Raw genomic sequence first — 5631 nt, forward strand, 5'->3', positions numbered from 1 at the left:
AGCTGACTTCCCTATCTCTGATAAGACCAAAAATATCCTAACTAGATGTGCAGTCCAGCTTTTATGCTCTTACATTTCCAACTTCACCTATTACATGAACAATGAAAAGCCCATACACAGCTCTGTAACCACGAATACCATCTTCACTTTCCAAGCCCCTTTACACATCCAATACAACCTGGAATCAGGCCTGCCCCTGGGGCACCTACTATCCCATCAGTGTAATTATGCCCTACAACTTCAAGCCCCAACTGCTCATAGTAACTTCTGAGTCACCCAAAAAGCTCCATTCAGATGGCTTGTCCACTTCTTAGCATCCCCCAAAATCATCACCTTCTCCCTCCTTAACAAACAGTCTGGGTTTTTTAATGGTAAACATACTCCCTGCATGACCATTCACCCCTGGACCCCTGCAGCAGCGCCCTCACCACTAGTGCGTGCCTTCTTATCCCCTGTTTCAATCACTCTCTCGAATGGTTCTTAGTAGATACAAAACAGTTTTTTCTCCAATGGGAAAACAGAACACAGGGAACCACTCAGTTTGCTCCCAACACCCCTTTCCAGCCACTCACTGGAGCTACCTTGGCAAGTACTCTAGGAGTGTGGGAAAATGAAAAGAACAAATTCACACACCTTTTTAACATACACAACCGGTTCTGTCTACTCAGCCAAGCCATATTCTTCTTATGTGGAACTTCAACCCATATCTGCCTCCCCACCAACTGGACAGGCACCTGCACCTTAGTCTTCCTAAGTCCCAACATTGACACTGCCCCAGGAAATCAGACCCTATCAGTGCCCCTCAAAGCTCAAGTCCATTGGCGCAGGGTCATACCACTAATACCCCTACTTACAGGGTTAGGAATGGCCACTGCTATAGGAACCGGAATAGTCAGTTTATCTACTTCATGATCTTACTACCACACACTCTCAAAGGATTTCTCAGACAGTCTGGAAGAAATAACAGAATCTATCCTTACTCTACAATCCCAAGTAGACTCTTTGGCAGTGGTGACTCTCCAAAACTGCCGAGGCCTAGACCTCCTCACTGCTGAGAAAGGAGGACGCTGCCCCTTCCTAGGGGAAGAGCGTTGTTTTTACACTAACCAGTCAGGGATAGTACGAGATGCCACCTGGTGTTTACAGGAAAAGGCTTCTGAAATCAGATAATGCCTTTCAAACTCTTATACCAACCTCTGGAGTTGGGTGACATGGCTTCTTCCCTTTCTAGGTCCCATGACAATCCTCTTACTATTACTCGCCTTCGGGCCCTGTATTTTTAACCTCCCTGTCAAATTTGTTCCCTCCAGGATCGAGGCCATCAAGCTACAGATGGTCTTACAAATGGAACCCCAACTGAGCTCAACTCACAACTTCCACTGAGGACCCCTGGACCGACCCAATGGCCCTTTGGCTGGCCTAGAGAGTTCCCCTCTGGAGGACACTACAACTGCAGGGCCCCTTCTTCATCCCTATACAGCAGGAATTGGCTAGAGTGGTCATTGCCCAGCTCCCAATTGCAGTTGGGGTGTGCTGTGTAGAGGGGGGGATTGAAAGGTGAGGCCAGTCGGACTTTCTGGGTCGACTTGGGGAACTTTCCATTCTTACAAGAGGATTGTAAAACGTACCAATCAGTGCTCTGTAAAATGCACCAATCAGCAGGATTCTAAAAGTAGCCAATCACAGGGAGGACTGAAAAAAGGGCACTCTGATAGGACAGAACTGGAACATGGGAGGGGAGAATAAGGGAATAAAAGCTGGCCACCCCAGCCAGCAGTGGCAACCTGGGTCCCCTTCCTTGCTGTGGAAGTTTTGTCCTTTCGCTCTTCACAATAAACCTTGTTACCACCCACTCTTTGGGTTCGTGCCATCTTTAAGAGCTGTAACACTGACCACGAAGTTCCACAGCTTCATTCTTAAAGTCAGCAAGACCACGAACTGACTGGCAGGAACCAACTGTGGACACACAAGTGTGAAAGGAACAGCTGAGGCAGGAATGGCACCCTCATGATTCGCAACAGTGTGGTGCAGTGGCCACACCCTCTGACGTCTTGTCCTGGTCAAGCTAGACAGATTCACAGATGCAGTAAGATTTCACATATGTGTGTGACGTTAATATTTTTATGTTTCAGTGCACAGGGCATTGTATATATGTGAAATAGTTAATAAAAGTTAGCTGAATTATATGCAGTTGATGTAATTCCAGCATTTTCCATCTTATGAGACTTTCGGAAATCACTTAATTCAAGTCCTAGTTTTATAGATGGGGAAAATTAATCCAACATAAGTTAAGTTTTTGTTCAAGGTCATATGACTAATGTATAATTTTAAAATAATCCAAGCACCTTACTTGCTTAGGAAACAGATGTTTCATTTACATTCTTTTAAAAATGTTTTTGCTACATTGCATTTCTACATATTTATGGGGTCCATGTGAGATTCTGTTACATGCATAGAATGTGTAATGGTCAAGTCATGGTGTTCAGGGTATCCAACACCCAAGTGTCTATCATTTCTATACAATGAGTACATTTCAAGTCCTCTCTTCTAGGTATACAAATGGCAAAAAAACCTATGAAAACATGCTCCACATCACTAATCATCAGATAAATGCAAATTAAAACCACAATGAGATACGATCTCACACCAGTCAGAATGGCTATTATTAAAAAGTCAGGCCAGGCACGGTGGCTTACGCCTGTAATCCCAGCATTTCGGGAGGCCAGGATGGGTGGATCATCTGAGGTCAGGGGTTCAAGACCAGTCTGACCAACGCGGCGAAATCTTGTCTCAACCAAAAATACAAAAATTAGCTGGACGTGGTGGTGGGCACCTGTAATTCCAGATACTTGGGAGGCTGTGGTAGGAGAATAGCTTGAGCGCAGGAGGCGGAGGTTGCAGAGAGCTGAGATCATGCCACTGTACTGCAGTCTGGGCGATGGAGTGAGGCTCTGTCTCAAAACAAAAATAAATAATAAATAAAAAGTAAAAAAAAAAAAAACAGATGCTAGTGAGGCTGCGGAGAAAAGGCAACATTTACACACTGCTGATGGGAATGTAAATTAGTTCAGTCATTGTGGAAAGCAGTTTATAGATTTCTCAAGGAACTGAAAATAGAACTACCATTCCATCCAGCAATATCATTTCTGACTATATATCCAAAAGAAAACAAATTGTTCTGTCAAAAAGACACATGTACTCTCCTGTTAATGGCAACACTATACACGATAGCAAAGACATGGAACCAACCCAGGTGTCCATCAACAGTGGACTGGATAAAGAAAATATTCAGACAGGGAAACAGAAAACAACCATGTTTCCCAGAGGTGAATATACACCATGGAATTCTACTCAGCCATAAAAAAGGAAGAAATCATGCTCTTTTCAGCATCATGGATGCAGCTGGAGGCCGTTATCCTAAGCAAACTAATGCAGAAACAGAAAACCAAATATCCCATGTTCTCACTTATAAGTAGGAACTAAACATTGGGTACTCAGGGACATAAAAATGAGAACAACAGACACTGGGGACTACTGGAGGTGGGAAGAAGGAAGGGGAGAAAGGGTTAAAAACCTATTGGTTACCACACTCACTCCCTGAGTGACAGAATCATTTGTGACCCAAACCTCAGCCTCACAAAATATAACCGGGAAACAAACCTGCGCATGTACTTCCTGAATCTAAAATTAAAAAATCCAAATTAATCCAGTAAATTATAACAATGCTTAAAAAGTAAATTTGTATATATAACCCCCCACAAAAAAAGTCCTCTTTTCTACCTATTTTCAAAGATCCAGTCTATTGTTGCTTACTGTAGTCAACCTACTCTGCTATGAAGCATTAGAACTTATTCCTTCTGTCTATGGGGATTCATTCAGGATGGTGAGGAAAATTATAAGTCACAAACCTTCTTGAAAGGCCTGAAGGTTTTTGCAAAAGTCTCAGGATAAGGTTATGGCTGAAGGCAACCGAATCCTTACTTTGAGTAAATAGCCTAAAGTGGGTACAAGGGAAGGTAGTTTACCTAACTAGCTTGTTTACCCATGTGGTCCTTAGACTAACCTTTGATCTAGGTGAGTGCTTAATTGCTTTCTACTCGGGAAGCCAGCAATGTCAATTATCCTCCAGTGGTGTTTACTCACAACCTTTGTCAATTAATCTTTACTGAATAAATGCAAGTATCATTGACTGATCAAGGCCGCAGCTGCGTCTACGTGGCCCAGATGCTCAGCCAAACTGGCAAAGCAGAATATCTGTGTGTCAGTGTACTTTATTCATCTGTCGTTGGGTCAGGGTCTGCAGGACAGACCCCCACATCTATCTAACTGTATCATTTTACCCATTAACCAAACTCTCTTCATTCCCCAGCCCTCCCACCAGCACACCCCCTTTCTAGTCTCTGGTATCTATCATTGTGCTCCTCTACCTCTATGTGATCAATTTTTTAAGTGCCCACATATGAGAACATGCAATAAGATATTTTGATCCTCTGTCTTACAGACCATGAGCCTAAGGTGCTTTAAGGATGCCTGCGTGCAAGTATCCTTGAGATAAAGCTGTCTTCCTTCTGTCCCTCCCTGCTCAGGCAACACCTGTCTCCACCTTTGAGGACCACAGTGACCCCTGCTGTCTCCTTCCCACCCCCTATGCCCCCAGGTTTAAAAGGAGAGAAGTGTTCTGACCCCTGTGGGCATCCAGATGGGGAAAAGCAAATAACTTTTCCAAAGGGTCCTACAGGAGCAATTCTGAGTGAGCATAAAGTTATCACTTCATTCCAACTTGAGACAAAATGAAACATCAAATACCAGTGCATCAGAGAAATGTCTGGCCTAGAAAATACACACCACTGGAATTATTTTTCTTCCTTTTTTCCTTTTCTTGATAATGTATCTCACTGATAATACACCAGGAGAGAGAAACTGAATTAAGACGCTTTGTCACTCTTGGTTAATAGAGCATTCTTTTTCTACTTCACAGAACTAGCAATGAAAAGTTACCTGTTAGGAAACTTCTGCTATTTACCTAGTTAACTTGTGCTCAGTGCCATAGGAAATGTAAAAGCAAATGGCAGAGACTCTGCTCCCAACATTCTCACAGTCTACTAAGATGATTCTAGCAAGGATAACATCCACCTGGAGGCATGCTCCCTGCACATGGAGTCTTGTCTAAGCCCCTTCTAACGTTAATGCATTTTAGCATTATCACAATTACCTGAGGAAAATACTGTTTTAAAACTCCTTTTATAGATGCATAAAACCAATAACAAGAGATGTTAAATAGCACACATGAGGGCACACAAGTAATTTACAGAAACAATAGAACCCAACTATAGATACCTAAGATTCTGGGATTTCCGGCTTCATGCCCTACAGCTTCCATAATGACACATAGCAGAAGGAAGGAATGACAGCAGAATTCAGCAGAAGTTCACCTGAAGTTATCAGGAATAGGGAAAGTTGTCTTGGAAGCAGCTGGGTTTCTGTTAGCAATTGCAAGATGGGTGGGGGTTTGAATGTGCCTGAAGAGTACAGGGAGGTATCTCTTAGGTAGAAGAGACAGCGGAAGAGGAGGAGAAAAGTGGATGTGGAGACCTGCGCGTGGGTTGCAAACACCCTAAGTGTGGAATGCTA

Source organism: Macaca thibetana, chromosome 11 (assembly GCF_024542745.1).
Source record: "Macaca thibetana thibetana isolate TM-01 chromosome 11, ASM2454274v1, whole genome shotgun sequence".
Lineage (NCBI taxonomy): Eukaryota > Metazoa > Chordata > Mammalia > Primates > Cercopithecidae > Macaca > Macaca thibetana.